The sequence below is a fragment of the Helianthus annuus genome, chromosome 6 (assembly GCF_002127325.2).
Source record: "Helianthus annuus cultivar XRQ/B chromosome 6, HanXRQr2.0-SUNRISE, whole genome shotgun sequence".
NCBI lineage: Eukaryota > Viridiplantae > Streptophyta > Magnoliopsida > Asterales > Asteraceae > Helianthus > Helianthus annuus.
The window spans coordinates 136,187,999-136,210,701 of NC_035438.2; the positions used below are offsets into that span (position 1 = coordinate 136,187,999).

Consider the following 22,703-nt stretch of genomic DNA (forward strand, 5'->3'; position numbering starts at 1 on the left):
AACGTAAACGCGTTTCGGATTGATTAAAAACGTGTATTTACCGATTGGAACACTATTATAGTACACAATCGGGAACGGTCCAATTTAGCGATCAGGTATGCATACCAGAGGCGATTGGGATGACTTTGTACCGCGATTCGGTACGACCGATCTGGTACGTGATAGCGGGTCTTTTAGCGTTTCCTGTCTGTGACTATGGTCAAAACATGATACTTGAATCCAACATATATGTTTGTGGTGTGCTTTAGCTTCTGTATGAAATAATCCTGCAAATAACTTTTGATAATTATTCCACTGTGTAATGTGTGGTCTATGAAGGTGACCCAAAGACTAACTTTTGGGTTAATTTGGACATTCATTTTAAGATGATGTGTTGTTTTGGGTAGATATGAGTTTTAATGAGTCATAGTGGGCAAAAATGAAAAATAGGAAAAAAGTCATCATCATCATACTCAGTAAATCCCACCAATAGCAAAGCTAAGGTAGGGTTTGAGGAGGGTAGATGTAGACAACCTTACCTCTACCCCGTAGGAATAGAGAGGCTGCTTCAAAAATACGAAAAAAAAGTAAAAACTAAAAACGGGTCAGAATAGGTAAAGAATAGAAAGGACTAGTCAGGATGGATAGATGGTCTTCTCAACTCCCTCTTTTAACGCGACAGATGCAAAATCCAGAACTGTTTGTCAACATCATTGTTCGATTTATGTCCAGCAGTGGTTCGGGTTAGATATCAAATCTCAAGGTATGTGATTTCAGAACTTTCATTTTTAGTATAAGTTTGTGTGACCTTTTAAAGTAGACATCTTCAAGTTTGTAAACAACAGAGTTGGTTGTATTTCATGTATATATCAATTGATTATTGATTATTGAAAAAACTAATTCGTTACATCTTCACTAGACTTTAATCTAGTATCCTTCAATATTTTGTAATACTGGTGTATCCTTATTTTCTTTTATTAGCTCACTAGGTTCATGCATGCCTTTGTTTCCTGTAACACATGAAAAAGGGATGGTAATTTTTTTATCATTAAATTAAATATTTTTTTATTTATTTTGGGGTTTGAGATTTGCACCGAAGATAAATTTTGTGGGTAAGATTCTAACCAATTCATCCCATGATCTCTAAATACATGGTCAAAACTCCCACTCTCCTTCATCCCACCCTCTCTAGACTCTATCAATAGCATCACTATTGGTGGGATTTACTGGTTACGGTTACATGATTTTGTAACATTACGTGATTATGTTCGAGAGTACGTACGTAATTATTACTGGTATAAGAATTCATCCTAGTCGTTTAATTTATGCAATAGGAGTAGGTTGTCAAAGAACCCAGCCAACCAAATATTACTATCAATAGTATTGGTATGCCAAATCCTTGGCATAGTAATCCAGGCAAAAGATCAAATACAAATAATCTTAACATACTAAACATACAAATTGAAGGAAAACCCAAAAAGACAAGGTGGCATTTTGTAATTACCACCAACTATCAAAGTTACAACCAAAAATACCTAAAAAAACACAATTTTTTTTAACATTTTTTATTAAAAAATCGCTATTTTTTTTTTTGCTGCTACTAAAAGTAGCGATTTTTTAATAAAAAATGTTAAAAAAATAAAATAAAATAATTTGTGTGTTTTTTTTTATTTTTTTAGATTTTTTTAGGTTTTTTGGGGGGTTTAGTTTTTAGCATTTTAGCTTGGGTGGGTGGGGGGGGGCGTAGGTTTTTTTTAGGTTTTTGGGGGTGGGGGTGGGGGGGGGGTTAGGTTTTTGGGGGTGGGGGGGGGGGGGTGGTTAGGTTTTTTTTTAGGTTTTTGGGGGGTGGGGGGGGGGGTAGGTTTTTTTTAGGTTTTTGGGGGGGTGGGGGGGGGGTTTAGGTTTTTTTAGGTTTTTGGGGGGTGGGGGGGGGGGTGGTTAGGTTTTTTTTTAGGTTTTTGGGGGGTGGGGGGGGTAGGTTTTTTTTAGGTTTTTGAGGGGTGGGGGGGTGGGGGGTTTAGGTTTTTTTTTGGGGGTGGGGGGAGTGGTTAGGTTTTTTTAGGTATATTTGTAGAGTAACTTTGATAGTTATTGATAATTACAAAAATGCCACCTTGTCTTTTTGAGTTTTCCTTCAATTTGTATGTTTAGTATGTTAAGATTATTTGTACAAGAACTTTACCCTAGTAATCCATCCAGTCATCTGTCGGTTGGCCATCTTGGGTTGCCGCTGTTTCTGAGGAGGCACTCAAGGGTTGGTTACGTACATTCAAGAATCTTGGCAAAGCAATGATTGCCTGCTGGTAAATTTCCATGTCCTCATGGATTTCATTACATTGATCGTTTTGTGTTTTGTGATTAGATTGGAGAAGGAAGTTATAGTAAATGATGGCAATGGAGATTGTAATTTTGCGCCTTCTAAATCATCCCAATGTCATTAATACATTGGAAGGTATATGGACTGTGATTTGGCTGCAGATGCAGCTTACTGAGCATCAGGTTAGTTTAACACAAAAACCTTTCAAAACACTTCCTTTTATTTAGGGTAAATTACACTTTTCGTTTTTTATATTTGTATCGGATTGCAATGGATAGTTTTTAACTTCAATAATTACAGTTACAATCCTTTATTTGTAAAACTCGTTTCACTCTACGTCCTTTAGTATTTACCAGATTAATATTTTCAATTAAGTTTATTCACTTAAAGATATTTTGGTCAATCCATGTTTTTTATTTAATTGCTTAATAAATAAAATAAAAAAAAATTGCATATCCATTTAAAGATATTTTGGTCAATCCATGTTTTTTATTTAATTGCTTAATAAATAAAATAAAAAAAAAAATTGCATATCCATTTAAAGATATTTTGGTCAATCCATGTTTTTTATTTAATTGCTTAATAAATAAAAAAAAAAAAAATTGCATATCCATTTCATCTTCCTCAATTTCCTAACGCTAAAACCCTAACCACCATATCTTGCCACCACCACCTCATCCTGCCGCCGCCACCACCACCACCACCACCACATCCTACCGTCACCACTCCGGCCACACTGACCGCCCCTAACCCCTCAAGAATTTACTATTAGCCGGTAAAGTTTTCCTTAAATTACCAAACATCTACTCTATATCCAATCAAATTCATGGCATTTTGTACATGATCAAATTAAGTTTAATAAAATTTCAACTCAACCATACTTTACACAACTTGTGCAGCTGAAATTGCTCAATTTCCTCATATACACTTAATTAACTAATCTTAAACTGCAATATAACAGCTATAGCACAAACAAAAAAACGTCACAAAACACCTTGAAATTTAACAATAATTAAAAAACTTTTTACCAGAGCATGAAATACGATTAAAATTAGAACTACAACGAGTGAGTCAAAGCCACTGGCGGTCAAAGCAGGGCGGTAATTACACAAAACGACGGCGTAACAGGTGACACCAACAACACCAAGAACCAACAAGATCATGATCGACCCTAAACCTCGAAGGGCCGTACAGAATTTGAACACGTTCCATGCCATCACAACTCCAGATCTATACATAGCACTTGTCAAATGAATCAATAGAAATTAACGAAAATTCAAAATTGAAAGAAGAAATCATACCCCCCAAAAAGGGTTTTAAAAATTCAAGATTTTTGTTTCTTGTAGATACATTAAGGGTGACCCTACATTAAATAACGAGGTAAAAACTAAGCCAAATATTATAGATCAAGAATTTTGTACATGACTAGAAGTAAAACTTCATATTCCATTACAAAACTAGAGTAGAGTCTTAGAGCCTAAGAATATCGCTGTAAGCACCGGTGACTTCAGTGAATGACCTGCAGTAAGTCACAGATTAATATAACCGACACTAGATGTTATTCAACAAAATGCATACTTGATAAACTAGTTATGTAATTTCATTTGAAACATACGAGTAAAACCTTGTTTTATATCTAATTTTGCATCATTTCCAATTAGTAACTTGGTTTTACAAAAGAGCGAGGCGCTCCTAGGCAGTTAGATTCCAAAAGCTGAGAAACGAGTAAAAAGCCTAACGTAAGCGAGGTGTTGCTCTATTTACAACCAAATAAGTTTTATGTATAACGTAACCTGATAAGCTATATCTCTTTTATATATCAACCTTCTTATTAAGTAATCCATTCATAATTTTGTTCATCCCTAATTTTTGGCCCGGATTCCATATCGCCTCAAGCACCTCATGCACGGTTTTTACAACTAAGATTAGTAATATATATGATATAGATTGATTTTAGGTCAAATTTCTTTAGAAATATGTAAAGGTTACCCCAACTTTAGTAGCAATTTAATGTTTGCCTCCACTTCCTTAATCTATTATAGCCTTCATCATAGTGAGTTGTTACTTGTTAGGAATAATCATCAAGAAAATCATTCAAACTTCCAAAAAGTGAAATATAGTAAAGAAAAAAAGAAATAAAAAATATTTATACCTGGTTTGTATGTTTCAAAAGCTTTTTCTACTTAGCTCTCCCATTCGAAATTTCAAAGCGGCAGTTATCATTGTCATAAACAATAAAATCTGGCTGATCAACCAGAAGTAGTGTTTCCATGTAGAAATCCACAAAAATAGTACGAGCAAACTCAGAAATCCCAACATATATTCTTGCTCTGTTTTGAGTAGGGATTATATAGAGCAAACGATCTAGGAGCATATAAATCATCCCACCTACGATGAGCGACTACAAATTCAATTATAGATTCATCGTTCTTCCTAAATCCCCTAACCTTTACTGAAACAAATGGTATGTTAACAATGAATAGCTTTGTAAACGACTTTGAAGCACCGCCCTCCATCCTCCATGCAACAGAAACCATCTCATCCGCAACAACTTCAAGCACAACAAGAGACTCCCTTAGCTTAGACATGGATAAATTTAGATAAGATTGTATTGCTAACGTAGCTGGAAGGTTTATTTCTCCAAATTCTTCGCTTGTCAAACTAAATGAAATAATCAGTTTATAGATCCGGAATCCACCATCCGTGGCAATCCGATCAGCAGCTAACCAATAAAGACACCCATTAACAGCTACATGTAAACTAAAAAAGTTAATTGATGTACGAGGGAGACTGGTGCTATAAGGACGTCTCCACCACGTACCTCAACTTGCCGACGAATGCAACGTAAACTCTCAACATCTCTCCACCTCTCAATCTGTGTAATCTTGACTGAGTATCTTAGGGTCCATAGTTTCACTACAAACCCCAAAACCTATTTTGGTTTCATCCATCCGAGTAGGCACAACAACAACAACCACTTTTCTAATTAAAGGATTCCAAAGAATAGCCCTGCTCCGTTTATCATCACCGTCCTTTCCATACAAGCCATGAGAGCCGCCGATCATCTTAAAATACTTAAGCATGTTAGGAAGAGCCAGATAAACTTTCTGTTGGGGAAAACTATCATTATCAACAACTGAAACATATTTTCGCTCAGGATAGTAACCTGAATACCCTAGAAGTAGATGTTGCTGTTGGCCACTATAATGCTTAATAAAATCAGAGCCATCGATGAGAGACTTCCATGCTTTGCAGACGGATCGGAACTGAATTAACGATTTAACAGGAAGCCTTTTCATGATTTCCTCTTGGATTTCAATTGGTATGTCGTTTGACATTTTGATTTCGATTATGGAAGATGATGTATGGTATGAATTTTCTAGGGTTTTCTTATGCACGTGAGATAAAGTTTTGATTTCGAATATATAGTAGATGTCATGATGTATGGTATGGATTTTCTAGGGTTTTCTTATGCACGGGAGATAAAAGGAAGGCTTTTCGATGTTATATATATATATGTGTTTGAAACGGCTGCGATGTAAAATTAATAATATTTTTTTAAACAAATCTCCCCACTATTTCAATAGAACATTTTTTCTACGAGTAAATTTTGGTTTTTGTTCACACTGGTTTAGTGGGTATTGCTATTATTTACCAAATTCAAAAGTCTTGCAATTCTAATATCAATGTTTTAATTTTATTGCGGTTTTGATCCACCACACTAACGTCATCTAAGTAATTGTTAAATAGTCGTCATATGATAGTCATGTGCAAGGGTAATTTTGTAAAATACCATTATAAATGAAAATGGCTGGATATAATTGGTTTTTCATCTTTGAAGAAACCCTAGATATGCACAGGTTAACCACGAACAAAGAAGTCGATTCATGAAGACATCATTATGCTCTGTCTGTGTGCTTCACCAACAATCATCAAGACATCATGGACCGAACAGAATCCTGGACGGAAATTCTTTTGTTGTGGTAGAGATGGTAATTCAATCATCCAAAACAAGAGGCTGAAAGATTGTGTTAGGTTTAAGTTGGTTGTTCTGCATATCTTGTTTAATTGACCTAAAAATATGTAAAGGTCAATGTTTTTTTTACTAGTCTATCATCTTAATATATTGTATTTTAATTAGTTTTATCTTATAAATTTCCCTAATTTTGATTTTTTTTTATAAAGTCAAAGATGCAATTTTGCCTTGGATTGCGGGTATTAATGAATGGATATGGGTCGGGTTAGGTATTGCAATTGTGGTCCATGTGTTTGGGCCAGTTTGGGTATGGCAACAGGTCAGTTTGGGTATGGCTTCTAGATGTTTCGCAGTTGTGAATGTATTTCACACACTTGTACATACACGACAATAGCTGTTTATGGCATTATAACACAACAACAAGAACAATGGACCAATAAAACACATCAGGGACCATAATCAAACGACGAGGCTGCAGTAACTATTAAAATCCCTGAATAATCAAATAACACACTGCTATGACCATCAAACGACGCGACGTTGTTGCTGCATTTCGGCAGTCGGCGCTACTGCGTGTCTACAGCCGCTGCTGCAAGGTTTATACATTTTGACTTTAGTAAAGTTGGACACATTTTATTATTCCTCTTCAATCTAGCACTAAATAAAAAAAATTAAACCAACTCACTTGAAAAAAAATATGAGAAAATTCAAATTAATAAATGACTCTGCTTAAAGAGGGAGAAAGTCACTTTTACCCTAATTTTTATTTCAGTGAATTGTTACTTAATTTTAAGAATACAGAATAGTTTGGCACTGTAATAGAAATGGTTATTGAAAATCATTAATTTATTATTATGGTTTTGTCCTCTTTGAAACTAAAGACAATATAATTTGTTTTAGAATGAAAACAAACTCATAGAATTGGATTAGTTAAAATTATGAATCGAGTAAAAGTGAATCATGAAATACTTTAAATGAGCCTATTACTTGTATTTATCAAGCTTATAGCATGCTACAACATGTCTATTTTTATCCATATTGTAAGACCCATGCTTGATTTGTACTATTTTCGTATAGTTTTCGACAATAAATGTGTAATTTCGCTTGCACATACATTACAAAATACGGATTTATTAAAACATTTCTAGATTTAAAACAATACAACGTAATGTATATAAGTTCGTCATTTAGAAATGACGACGAAAAATAGTGCGGAAGCTTTTATCGTGATAGTGTTCGGTTCCTCGTCGAGCTTGATCGTCCTCCGGTACTTTACATTATACCTACATTTCATAAAAACATGAAATGATTTAGTTATAGGGTGTTTATAACGTGTATGACCAAGTCCGTAAGCTGAAACTGCAATTAACAAAAAAAATTTCCAGCATATGAGCCTGTCGTGACAGGTTCCTTGTTTTCTCTCACGTGTCGCGCCAGTCGTTTGCTCCTCTGTCGCGTGGCGCGAGGAGTCGATGTTTCCAGCAAATTTACATAAAACCGGCATCTTTCCAGCCAAACTTAATTTTACGAAAACGAACATAACTCATTCGTTATTGATCCGATTTAAGTCAAGTTTCTTCCTACAATTAGTTATTAATCTTACGAAAACGGACACCCCGTGTGTCAACAGCATGGCCCGTGGCAATTGTACTTGCTGTACTATCTCAGATTCTGCGAATCTTAGAGTTGACCACGACCCGTGTTGATTTGGCACGGTCCCGTGTTGATTTGTCTGGTTTGTCTTTTGTTGTTGTCTTTTCTTTTGCAGGGAATCTTGACTAGACACGGCCCATGGTGGGCACGGCCTCGTGCTGAAGCTTCTGTTTTTGTTATTTTTTGTTGGTTTGGATATGGACGTGTGATGTGTGTAAAATGCAACATATAAATTACATCAAATGAGGCATAAAACTAACTCTTTTTACTACTAATGTTGGAAAAAGTGTGCTTTTGTCTTCCTTTTATATTTTCAGGATTAAATGAGCGTAAATGAACAAAAGAAGCAAATATGCAGCAAAATCTAACATAATTACAAGAAAAGGAATAAACGTGGCATGCCCGACCCCTCGACAGCATCTTCCCAAGCAAAAACAAGAGACCAGAAGGCTGAACACGCCCCGTGCCCAGCGGACACGGGGGCGTGCTCAGGTGTCTGCAGAAAAGACAAAGTTGTAGAAGCTTCTATTTCCCAACACGGGGGGCGTGCCCAGCTCAACACGGCCGTGGTCAATGCTAAGATTCGCAGAATCCAAGCAAATCTTGATAGTACAGATACGCTTCTGCACACGGTGCCGTGCCCCGCGGACACGGGGGCGTGTGGAGCTAATACAGACAAACTGCAATTAATGAAGAAAGAGAAAGTGGATGGACACGGGGCCGTGTCCGGGCTTCTGTGCAGGCTACAAATAGAGGTGCTTGGTTCACTTCAAAGGCATCCCTTGGCAAACCACCTCTCTCCCACTTCACCCACACTCCACCACCATCACAACACCCACACCCACCAACATCATCCATCATAGAGTGTGTGTAGTAGTCTCGGGATCCAAGATTGATAGTAAGAGTTCTTGACAATCAAAGGCCATGTTTGCCTAAGTCTCTTACATCACTTGGTGAAGACAAGCATTTAGTGTAATACTTTTGTTTTTTAATCTTTTCGCACTTTTCATTTGGTTTTGTATTAATGACTTTAATAACTAGTTTCTTATGTTGAAGGTGAAACTTACTTATCATTTGTCTGTGGTGTCTTGGTGTTATTTTAATGTCTATATAAAATAAAAGATTTACACCATTCATATCTCTACGGTCTATATAGAGATATGTTGGTTACCTGGTCGGGGGTTAAGGGAATGGTTTGGTAAGGTTCTTGCCTTGTTCAGTGTATAGATCCAGCAAGGACCTGGGTCAAGCTTACTAGGACCTCCTTCAATACCCACTGGTATTGGATGGCGGGTGTGCCAATGGCTTGATCCCCTCATATGTAAACTACTATTAATACATTAACCCGGCTACTTGGGATTGTATCCCTGCTGACTCAAACCACTTAGCCGAGGGTAACGTCACCTTCAAAAGAGGGGCCTACCACATTACGCATTAATAACTTAATTAATTATCTTTCAATATTCCAACCCTTTAGGATTGTATCCTTGCTGACTCAAACTACCAGGTTGAGGGTAACGTCACCTTCAAAAGAGGGGCCTACTACTATAACTAAGATAATCTCTTAAAAAGTGGAAAAATGGAGAAAACATCAAAGGTTATACTAAAGGCGAGTCGGATCCAAGTGATTCATCTTGTCTATCTGTTTTAATTTTATTTTTATTTTCAGCATTTTTAGTTTTTATTTTCATGTTAAAACCTTTTTCCAAAATTTTGATTTGATTAGACGTTGAGGATAAACCGGTATTGAAAGCTCCTGTGTCCTTGGACGACCTCGGTATCTTACCAACGCTATACTACGCTCACGATGGGTGCACTTGCCCATATGTGTGTTTAGTGTTAGTAAAATATCGTGTTTTATAAATTTAAAACTTGACTAAAGGGTTAAAAAGGACTAAAAATATAACTAAAAATTATATAACACACCGCACACATCAAGTTTTGGTGTCGTTGCCGGGGACAAAAGGATTTCAAGAAAGCTTAAAATGAACGGCCTAATCAGTTTTTCAAAACCTTTTTAAAATCGCGTGCACATTTTCTGCATTTTAGTTAATTTTTGCATTTACAGTAGACTGAACACGGGGCCGTGCTGCACATTTTTTTTTAAAATCTCTCAGATACAGAGTCTGAACACGGGGTCGTGCTCACTGAACACGCCCCCGTGCTGCACAACACCAGTCACTTTTATTAAAACGCCCAGATACAGAACCTGAACACGGGCCGTGCTCACTGAACACGGGGCCGTGTTCAGCCTCTGTTTCCGTTTTTATTTTTGTTTTTTGGTCCCGAGACTCTATTGTGATCTACTGAGTGATTCTTATTGATCAATACTCAGGAGATTACAACTACCACTATAAGGAGGATGATTATAAGGAAGAATATTGCACCATTTGTGGTAATCCTCACTCGGTACAATATTGTGACCTCTTTGAACCATCCACTTCATACAACTACTATGAGGAGCCCAGGTACGGACCATCAACTTCATATACATCCTATGAAGACCCAAGGTATGAACCTTTTCCCTCATACTCATATTTTGATGAACCAAGGTATGAGCCTTCATACTCATACTTTGAGGAACCAAGATATGAGCCTCCACCTTCATATGCTTATTATGAGGAACCATGGCGTGGACAACCCACCTCATAAGAGTATTATGAAGAACAAAGTTACGACCCTTATCCATCATATACTTACAATGAGGAACATTGGTGTGAACCATCTAACTCATATGAGCATTATGAGGAACCAAGGATCGAACTTCCTGTAACACCATGTAAAAACGTGTCCAATTATATAAAGACACGTGTCCTAAACTCTAAATATGTGAAAGATTGAGTTTGAAGGACTAAAGTTGACAAATGATGAAAATATGTATGCGAAGGGACTAAAAGTGTCAACATGCCAAACTTGTGCCTCTGAATGACCATGCATGGAGAATATATTCTTAAACGATTAATTAATTGGATATAAGAAGCCGTTTATGAAAATAATCAGAAGATTATAACCTACGGGGGTTAAATGTGTCAACATGTTAATTCTTACCTCTGAGTGACCTTTTAACGAACCCGAGGCTTCGAAATATTCAAATATACTCTCAAGAATAAGTGATATAAATTTCATGAGGTTTCGAGATCGCTATACGTTGTTTATGCAAATTCCCAAGAATTAAGGTTTAAAGTGTCAACGAGGCGAAACTTATGTTTTCGGTGATCAATTAACGAAACCGGGCCTGACGGAGTTTGGTTATACTCCCTTGATCATCTACAAACTAACTACAAGGGCCAATTGTGTTTAAAATGAAAGATATAAAGCTTAAAAAGGTCCATGGACTGAAACTGCCAACAGCTAAAACTTATTTAACTTGGGCGACACCTTGACGCGGGCCGCGTAGCCCCTTGTGAATACTTACGCGGGCCGCGTAGCAACTGCCAGCATCCAAAAAACTGGCAGCTGCATGTTGCAGCCTGTTACACCGACTTTGGGGCCAAAATTTCGATTCCAGGAGCTATTTGTTGGTTTTAGAATACCACTAGGACACTTGGGATGATCCTAGATGCCTCCAAACAACTGCTATCATCCAAATGCATGGCAATTTACTATAAATAAACTCCTAAGTTGAACGGGTCATTTGCTCATTTACTTGCAACTTTCATAACACTCATTTCTGGAGTTACCTGGCCATAGAAGAGGATCAAGAAGTGTAGAAAAGATAGCTAGGACCCTATGTAAGTGCCTTAGCCCTTTCTTAGTTCAGTTTATTAGCTTAAAAACCAAAAAGTCAAAGATATCGTAAATAGACTTTGACTTTCGGTTTAATCATAAATGGTCCAGCCACTGTCCGAAATAAAAGTGGTTATGTGACCATATTGAGGTAGGTGATTAACCCTTAAAAGGGCACCTCCTAATTATTTCGTTTGACTAGTTAATTGTCGGGTCAAACTATTAAGTTAAAAAGTCAAACTGGACAGAATTTAAAATAATGATTTAAACTAATAAAATAGAAGTTATAAATTATATTTTAACATTCTAATAACTTGGTAACTAGTATTAGAACATGTTTAAACATGTCTAACCCGACAATTATCAGTTTAAGGTCAGTTTATAACCGAAAGTCGCAAAAGCTTGACTTTTTCTTTGACTTTCAGTTCTGACCCGATTAAGCTTAATTCTCCCATGTTTTAAGCTTCCATTAGGACCATATTATATAGTAGTATAACCCCCTGGAGTTATATTACTTAGTCCTTAGTAGTTTGAATTATATGCTCTTGTTTGTTATTATGCTTATAAATGCCATAATTGCCCTTTTGACATATAAATGAGATTTTTAGAAATGTGAGTGGATAAAAACCTTTTCTACTGATATATAAGCTTGTCCCGAAAATTTGACATCAGTTCTTGGTCTCAAACAGAAGTTATGCTCGATATCTTAAATAGAAGCTTTTTATTAATTAAATTGCGATATCTTGCATAAGACATGTTTAAACTTGGATTTTGAACCAAAACACATTTCCTACTGTTAAGATATTATTTTTAAGGATTTTTAGGATTTTTGGTCAGATTATAATCTGCTCATATCATAGAGTTTTTGTGTAATTCGGTAAATGACGATAATACCCTTTTTATGCATAAAATGAGATTAACAAATGATTTGAATGCCAAACCTTTTCCTACTGATTTCATACATTAAATAAATTAATTTGAGCATTTAAAACTGATCAAAATCTTAGCTTTACATAAACATCTTAATTATCGTCAATTAGCGAGTTTTACACTAATTAGGTGCATAGTATGGTTTAAAACCATATTTAACACCTAAGACTTGTTACCTACTGAATTTTTAAATAAATTTTAATATTATTACAGTAGGTATAAGTCATGAACTTAGACTTTCAAAAATATCCTTAAAAGCATATGTGAAATGACCAAAATGCCCTTTCGGGGCATAGTTTGGCCATAAATGGTAAACCTCACATATGTATAATATCTTACTGATGTAATGTGATAAAATAAATATTTTTACTGATTACCAAAGATCAGAACCTCAGTTTGTTATAGAATCTCTTTTATACTTCTTGGGCATATGCGTTAACATCCTACTGATGTATTAACATATTTTAATCATAATAACAATTGAGACCTGTATATAGTTCATTTGGTTGCCCGTTATGCATTTATGCGTTCGGATCGGTTTATGTGACTAGTTCACGTAAAATAGCCGAACGGGTTTAACCTTATCATTATCTCCACAACTTCCAGAATGTGTTTAGTTTACCCATATTATACAAGTATCCAAACTTGTCGGGTATAAACCACATTCTATTCCGGTCTCCGCTTAATCTAGCGTTTAGAACCGTAAAGTTTCTTTCTAGCTAGCCGATCTAAGTCTTTGATTTAACTAAAGACCCGTTAGCATCCTAATAGGTTATTAAACCTTCCATACAGATTGAGTAGCATTCAGTAGAAGGTATTATCTTAAAGCTTTAGGAATATACGGCTGAGTTACTTCTCACATTTAGCTCGGGTAAATACTTTTAACTTATTTTCCCTTATACGGGCTTGGGATATGGTATTATAAAAATACCATTTGGTCAGGTATGAAATCATTTAATCGGATTATGATTAATAAATTTACATAACCCGTTTTAATCTGTCTTGTTTGATAACATAAACATTGGGGGTTAATACGACTGTGTCCTGGATATCCTCGGCTCATTTCATTTGAAAATGGCCACGACCTATGCACGGGGTGTAGGCATACACCTGAAAGATGCAAATGTTAAAATATAAATCCACATGTTGGGGATAACTCCTTTGTGGGTTCTATAAGTGGTGAGTCGGTTAATCACGACCGGCTTCCAAACCGGCCCCAATTGTATGACAAACATGTAAATCTGTATACAAGAATATCTTTAAATAATTGTCCCAAGTTATAAATGATTTGTGTCTTGTGCACTTAAATCAATTTTCATAAATGTTTTCAAAAGAGTCAGTTAATTGTATTTACCAGTGTAAACTGACGTATTTTCCAAAGACCGATTGACAGGTACCTCACGTAAATAGGCTGGAGCTACTAGGTCTCATATAAGAGGATCTTGCAAATCCCTAGATACCTGGAGTCTGTTATTTCAGTTTCTTGTATTTTATTTTGTGATCCGCCCGTGGATCTTATTACAACCAAGTCTGTATATTCTTTCATTCGGACACTCAGACATTATGGTTTGTAATAGTTTATTCACCAAGCCTTCCGCTGTGCTATTATATTGTGTGTATTGACAATGATGATATCAACTACGTCACGATACTCCCTACCGGGCCCACCGATAATATGTGGAAATATCGGGGTGTGACAGGTTGGTATCAGAGCCAACATTGAGTGAATTAAACACTAGCCTTTTGTGTTTAATCTCAATGACACAATAAGCACATTCCTTAGACTTCCGAGTCTAGGAAAATGACCCAGGATTTATTCTTAACTTTCCTTTTTGTTGTTTATGTTTTGTTTTGCTTGTTTTGACAGGTTTAATCATAGATAAGGCCGCCACGTGTACGAGGCAAGGGAAAGGGTCCAATGAGAGGAGGACCATCGGGACATGCAAGACCTTCTCATATGCGCACTCCGTCTACGTCATTTTCTAGCTCGGATTTGCGTGACCATTGGGTTCATTCGTTTGAACCCGCGAGACACTCGGTCTCGTTGAGTTCATCACCCTCGTTTCATCCATCTTTTGGGCCGCCTATTCTAGACGAGCCCCAGCATTCCCACCATTCACAAGATTCACACCACTCTCACCATTCGCACCAATCTTACCATTCTTTACACTCTCATTCTTTCCATCACTCAGATTCCACATATTCCCCAGCCCAGTTAAACCCAAATGACTATGTCAACGATTTGCTGGGTTACAATCCATTAGGACCCGAGGATCACTTCCCCCACGACATGGAGATGGATGACGATCCTGATCCAGAGCTGCAAACCGGGACACCAGGTCACCCTATCAGCATCTCCAGCGGTTCTCCATACCAAGGATCGCCATACCAAGGGCCCGACTCGTTTTCCGAAAGGTGGGCCAAGTATGAATGGGAATTCACCCCTTCATATCATAACTTTCCTTCTCAACCTCCCTTGGACGAGCCGTATCTTCAAGCGGTTACTCCACCACTCTACCTGTTGAGGAACCACCACAACCACCTCCCGAGCCACCTAGGCGAAGGAGGAATGCACGGATGTCCGTGCAAGGGGGACCACGGTTCAGTTCCCCTCAAGCTTCAAGCTCATACCCTCCTATTCCCGAGGACCCACAATTGGGTTGACCCTCGCATGCAGTGCCGGAAGATAATCCTCCGCCAGTTTCTTTGGCACCACCGCCACCGCCAGTGGGTTTTGAAAACCCAATACCGACTTACCCAGGTTCGTCTGGATATAACCCATTTGAATATCCAACTTCTACGGGTTATGGAGCCTAAGATCCATATCTTACGGCAGCACGGTATAATGCACTTTACCCTTCATCTTATCCTCCAGTTTACCCAACGGGATATCTTGTGCAAGGGTATCAATACCCACCTTATCAGCAACCTCCTCCTCCCCAACAGGAGCAAACTCAAGAAATTCTGTAGAGGTTGGACAGGGTTGAGCGAAAAGCGGATGAAACCAATAAGAAGAACAACAGCTTTCTCAAGGGCCTTGCGAGCCTCATAAAAGGGAAAAAGAAATAGAAGTTGTTTACTTTATTTTGTATTGTATTTGTCACACCCCGAAATATCAGAGCTTGGCGTGACTGGACCGGTATCTTCATTGCACAGCGGAAGCAAAAAGCTAAGACTTCTAAACAATGAACGCCCGCTAAGTACTCGAAATCGCGTGGGTTCTCCTATTCCAACCGTTCCATGGCTTTGAAAATGTAACCTGAGAAAGAACATGCGAAAAAGTCAACATAAAGTTGAGCGAGTTCATAGTTTGTTTTGAAAAGATTTAAAATAAATCTTTTTGATAACCGGTTTAAAAGTTGTTGAGAAAATACAGTAAAATTATTCTCTTGGCATGATATATGAAAAAAACTGTGAGTCTAGCCCACAATAGTCTTTGTGCATTGCACGAGAGAGAATGGGCCGAGCCCAAACGCACCTTTGTAAGCAGGATCAGCGCGTCCTCTTACTTAGGTATAATTTGAAAAACGTTACCAAAGTTTGTAAATCCATGTATTTGTGAGTTTACATCAAATGAATCTTAAAAACATTTGAAAGTTCAGTTTATAAGTAGGTATGTAATGCGTCTATAAACATGTTGATCATTAATATGTAGCTAAGACATTAATATGTGTGCCGACATAGGAAGCACTCAACCCGGTAGACGATTTAAGTGTCGATTCACTTCGACAGGGACACAAAAGCACTCTAAGTGGCCGCACAAGGACCGTGAGTGGGGCTCGCCCGTACCCGATAGATCTACCCCCTGTTCCGTGGTCCTTAAAAGGATTAATGGTGCCTAAGTTAGCGCCTATTCGCACGTGATCCAAGAGTTCATTCCATAGCTTAGTCATACCCTAGTTAATATGTAACCATTGGGTTGTCTCGTTGTTCGTACGCAGAACAACCCAGTCCCGTTGTAGTAACTAGGACATTCATGTCACTAGTCATGAAAATCATGCACGTTTGTGAAAATACGCGTTTGTTTTGTAAAACCGGTATGTTTAGTATAAACCGTTCGTAAACCATTAGAGTTCCTTGAAATCCATTCGCAATATGGTTTAGAAATATGAGTTTTCGTTCAACGAAAAGTTGTTTATTTTTGCAAAACTTGCATGTCTTTCCACCCCCGAAAACATTTATAAAAATGTAAAACAGTAAAAAGTGGGGGTTATGAACTCACCTCGACATCCTTGTGCAAAGCTAGCTAAAAGTGATTCCATGATGTCATTCCAAGAATGTGACCGCGCTAGCGTGCAACTAAAGCATTCCTAAGAGGAAATAACATATCAGTTTTCTAATTTAAACGTAGCTAAACTACGTGTCCGAGCTCTACCGAATCGTTAACTAAACGATTCTATAAAGGTGTTATTGTTTTGATTTAGAATAACCAATCTTGGTTATTTGATCCCGTTATAATCGGGATAAAACTAAGTCTCGAAAACGACTTGGTTTTACGGCGTCGTGTTAGTTGTCGCGAATAGAAATACGTAGAGGGGTAGCGGTACGTGTCGTGTTCGGTTTAGACGTTTGTAACGAATAATTTTTATAAGAATATCCGAAGTCTCGACACTCGAAATAAATATAAATAATTATATTCATTATGTTATATATTTTTCCGAACACTAGACTTTTGAAATACGATTTCCTAATCGTTGACGTTAAGAATAAATATAAAACATTATATTTATTTTATAAAATATTTTCGAATTTTGGGCGTTTGAAATAAATAAAATAAAGTTCGAGTGTTAGTTGTTTAAAATAAAAGTAGTTAACATTTATTTCATATGAGTTTTCGTTAACTAGTAATCGTCGCCAAAATAAATATATCTTTAATATTTTATAAGAAAACTCGAGTCTCGATAGGTGTCGTTTTTAGGATATAAATACATTCGTATTTCGGGTTTTTAACGGAAAACGGACAGAGTTTCCTCTGTTTTTGGACGATCCCGACAACCAATGTGTCGATTTATTTTTCAAAATTCAACCAATAATCCAACGCAATGTAATCAAATATATATATAGTTTTCGTCAAGTATTTCAAAATATAAACTAAATTATAAACGAAATGGTTCGAGCTCGGTTCGCGTAAAGTGTAATAATATGTATATAAACAACGAAATTAAAATTTGTTTCGTTTAAAGTTTACCGGGTCTTGTGTTGGCCGCGTTTGACCCGACAGTTGACTGCCGTTGACTGAGGTTTGACCGGTTGACTGTCGTTGACCGTCCGTTGACTCAGGTGTTAACCGAGTTGACCCGAATCAGAACTGAATCGTGACAAAGCTGAACCGAACTACTCATGTGTTTCTCTTGTGAGCTCGAAACGAAAACTTAAGTCGATACTTCCCGAACCAAACCAAAAATCTGAGAGTGAACAAGAACACCCCATAACTGCCGCCATAACCACCACCAGGTCACCTACATCGTCATTATCATCGGTCACCGGAAACAGAGGAAAAGTCGTGGATCGGGTCGGTCAAAATAAAAATAAGAAATGAAATAATAGATAAGTAAAGTGTGAAGAGCTCACCAGAGTCGTTTGTCTGACCCGACACCGAACTGAGTCGACCAGGACCCGACTTGAATCTGTTGAATAGAACCATGACCCGACCCGCTTGAACATGAAACCTGCTGAACCACCATCTAAACCGAGCACCTCTCAATTCTGACCAGAAAGATTCTCATCGCCTTCACAGCATCATCATCATGAATATCATCTCCCTCAACAGAACTTCATCATTATCAGATCACCTCCTCCACCGCCGCCGTAGCAGCGGCGGCGCTGCAACTGTTGTCGAAAACTTTACCGACGAAACGAGAGAAAGACGAGAGTGGGGGGTGGTGTCTGGTGTGCGTACTTCGTCGGGTTTACAGCGCCGGCCGGCAATCGGGATCTCCGGTTGCCGCGATCGGAGTTCTAGGGAGATGGGTGAGTGGGTTGGGTACAGTACGGCCGAAATCTCGGTCAGAGATTACTCCGGCGACCGTTGAGAGAGAAGGAAGAGGCAGAAAGGGTCTGAGGTGTGCGTGTTTTGTAGGAGATAAAGGCATTAGAGTTGCAATGGAGGTGAGGAGTTTTTGAAAGTGCAGGTGAGTTGCTAACGTTTGGATAGTCAACTAATAGGTTTTAGATTTTTTTTTTCTTAAAACCATTGACCATACCTCATAAATATTTAGGCACCACCACAAGTAAAGAAAATATGATGGTTTTAGGACAAAGCCACGTGATGTTTCTGCCATAAAGAGTTGGTGATTTTTCTTTTTCTTTATATCTTTTTTTTTTTACTTTCATTTATACCATTAATTCACCTGCATCTTTATCTTTTTATAAAAATATGGATGTAGACTATTTAAGTGTGTATATATATTAATGTAAGTGTATATGTTTATGTTACATGTTTATTTATATACACATATATTTAAAGTGTATAGTGTACATTTGGTTTTTTTTTTTTTTTTTTTTTGTAGGAGCTATACATGATAAATAAATTTTTGGGTTTTGCAAATAATTGCGTAAGCTAGTTGGGGTATTTAATGTGTGTGAGTGTATACCGCATATGCGAGTTGTCTGATGTCGCACATCTAAATAATAATAATCTGAGTATATGAAAAAGAAGGAAATAATAGTTTTATTGTTTTCACGCTTTAAGTATTTATTTAGTTTAAGTCGTTCGCGTAACGTGAATCAAGTAGACGCTCCTAGGCTTTCCTAGGGCCTAATTAAGTTAATTTACGTCTAATTACGCTCCTTATGATGATATTAATGTTCGTTATGTGCATAATTAAAACCCAGAAATTACCAGTTGTCACATTCTCCCCTTGTTGCAGAAATTTCGTCCTCGAAATTTAGTCTATGTTATCTCCTCAGAGTTGTGTTGTTCCTAGGTAAGTCCGAATAGTGCCAAAGTGAATGATCGCGTAATCGAATCAAGACTTATTCGAATTACGTGAATGTAAAGACATTTTGCATTAATTAGAACCCAACGGTTCAACCGAATTCGTTCCAGAAATCGATGTCAAGTGAACGATGCGTAGTGATACTATCACTAATGTGACCAGGTTTACGAGGATCAACAAAAGAGGAATTTCGACCAATAGAATTTCAAATGAACGTTCGTAATATGCAAATCAATTTTGGAACAATCGAATTTTCTACCAACGGAAACTTGCGTTGGTTGTTGTGTGATTGAAACTCGAGGCAACAAGCTCAAATAGATAGGATCCTGAAATGATTTGTCAACTATTGAACCAATAAATGAATAAGATGAAATCAACGTGTTGACATTGTTGAGTTGTTAGGATACACCGAAATGAAATACAACCGAACCTGGTGTATCATAGTCTTAATACATAGTTGCATTAAGACTATTTAAACGATGTGTCAAACGAAAAACATAAATAGTTTCCAATGAAACGGCTGATCGTGATTAGCACAAGCTACAAGTTTATACCGACACCACAAGGTGTCGTAGGGAATGAAATAATTCAATAATAGCGGTGACCGAACAAGTATCACCGTGTATGAAATCAGATGAAGGGCTCAACAAAGTAAATGTGAATGTTTGTTCCAAACAAACATCATGAGATTTTCAATTGATAATGAAACAAATAAATAATGTTTTCCGATCGAAAATGAAAGAACAATAGATATCCCAAAGTATTCGATCGATGATAAAAGAACCGTTAAGAGGTACACCGAAATATGACATGAATTTGTGTACCATTATCTTAACACACGATTGTATTAAGACTGTTTTAATATGATAATTAACAAAGCGGATTTAATATCAATAAACAAATAATTAATTAATTAAATCCGTACGTGAGTTGAGCAACGAGATTAGCGCAAGCTTCAAACTTGTGAAAACGCCACCACAAGGTGATCGTGATCAAAGAAAACGATTTAATGAAGTCGAAGACCAAACAAGCATGTTATGGTTTAAAACAAATGAAGTGCTTGTTGGGATTATTTCGAATATGATGGCCTCAATCCGTCATATGGAATACTGAATCGAATATATATTACGAGCAAGTTCAATCAATTGAACTTGGTTGAAACACAATCAATGAATTCATGTATCAATAAGAAAGTCTCGACATGGCCACAACGAAAAAAAAACCATGTATACCACTCAAAAGAAAATGAGTTTTCCAAGAAATCCGTTGACTCGATACCAAAGAGTCAACATTTTGCAATAATACGGGTCGTCTAGAATACAATGCGAAGATTTAGTATAGCGAAATAATATATGAGATGTTGACAAAACAACCATTCGAAGTGAAACCACATGCGTAGCAAACAATGCATGTGTAGCATACGAATTTGCCAAGAATGGAGCAATTAAGTGTTCGTTATCATGAAATAAAATTTTCGCGATGCAATGGCCAATAGGGGGAGTAGAAATGCAAAAATCTACTCACTAGATGCAAAAGTCAGAATTTCAATAAAAGAAATTTAAGGAACTTACCTGGAACTTCGTGTAATGACTGGTTGTTAGGTGACATTACCATGGAATGTCGAACATAGCATATCCGCCATAAATGAAATAGGGGGAATGTGAAGACGTGTGACTTCTTTTGCAGCGCCAACAATTGTGAGCCCCTTCAGACTAAGAATCGGTTGTTATGAAATCTCGTTTTAACGTACCTCAGTGTAACTAGTGTCATTTGTAGGATCATGTGGCAAGGTACTGCATTTCGCTTAGTAGTTCTCCAACTGACGGGAATTAGTATCGTTGTTGTCGTGTCCAATCGAGTTTTCCAGAAGCCTTGCCTCGAAAGTCGTGTGTGATATACTTCGAAGTCCGTTGACGTATAGTTTAAGTTTCGTGTATAGTTGCGCAATAGCGTTTCGTTCCACGTAGATTACCTGCTCGGGTAACTAAAAAGCATAGACAATATAGATAATAGCGTTTGCTGAGTTGTTAGTCACGGTTTCTAAGTGAGGACCTTTAATGAGTTTCAACATAAGCTTTACAAAGGTCCTAAATGCATGTTATCCAAAACTCTCAAGGTTTTGCTTACCGTATGTAATCGTTTCGTGTATCGTGTATCAAACACAACACTTGTGCATGTTTAAAATCAAAATAGTTGACTCATTGTTTTCGGCAACGGTTGGAACCCATATTCGAGTCTTAGGCGTTCTGTATGTGTTCAATTCTTGATATCTAAGTCCCCAGAGGAAAGTGAGGTTAGAGCCTAGGTATCTCTACAAAAACCTAATTCGCTGAAACCTATAGCTCTGATACCAATCTGTCACACCCCGAAATATCAGAGCTTGGCGTGACTGGACCGGTATCTTCATTGCACAGCGGAAGCAAAAAGCTAAGACTTCTAAACAATGAACGCCCGCTAAGTACTCGAAATCGCGTGGGTTCTCCTATTCCAACCGTTCCATGGCTTTGAAAATGTAACCTGAGAAAGAACATGCGAAAAAGTCAACATAAAGTTGAGCGAGTTCATAGTTTGTTTTGAAAAGATTTAAAATAAATCTTTTTGATAACCGGTTTAAAAGTTGTTGAGAAAATACAGTAAAATTATTCTCTTGGCATGATATATGAAAAAAACTGTGAGTCTAGCCCACAATAGTCTTTGTGCATTGCACGAGAGAGAATGGGCCGAGCCCAAACGCACCTTTGTAAGCAGGATCAGCGCGTCCTCTTACTTAGGTATAATTTGAAAAACGTTACCAAAGTTTGTAAATCCATGTATTTGTGAGTTTACATCAAATGAATCTTAAAAACATTTGAAAGTTCAGTTTATAAGTAGGTATGTAATGCGTCTATGAACATGTTGATCATTAATATGTAGCTAAGACATTAATATGTGTGCCGACATAGGAAGCACTCAACCCGGTAGACGATTTAAGTGTCGATTCACTTCGACAGGGACACAAAAGCACTCTAAGTGGCCGCACAAGGACCGTGAGTGGGGCTCGCCCGTACCCGATAGATCTACCCCCTGTTCCGTGGTCCTTAAAAGGATTAATGGTGCCTAAGTTAGCGCCTATTCGCACGTGATCCAAGAGTTCATTCCATAGCTTAGTCATACCCTAGTTAATATGTAACCATTGGGTTGTCTC

At 37.4% G+C, this 22,703-nt stretch overlaps 2 long non-coding RNA genes across 2 annotated transcripts; one reads left to right on the forward strand and one right to left on the reverse strand.

The window, feature by feature from the left end:
* Window positions 1-3,677: 3,677 nt before the first annotated feature.
* Window positions 3,678-5,797, reverse strand: LOC110865967. The gene is made up of 2 exons (XR_002551126.2): window positions 4,449-5,797; window positions 3,678-3,815 (listed from the first exon to the last, which is right to left on the reverse strand). It is a non-coding gene; the product is annotated as an uncharacterized LOC110865967 (long non-coding RNA).
* Window positions 5,510-6,460, forward strand: LOC118479831. The gene is made up of 2 exons (XR_004861002.1): window positions 5,510-5,618; window positions 6,157-6,460. It is a non-coding gene; the product is annotated as an uncharacterized LOC118479831 (long non-coding RNA).
* The last annotated feature ends 16,243 nt before the right edge of the window (window positions 6,461-22,703 follow it).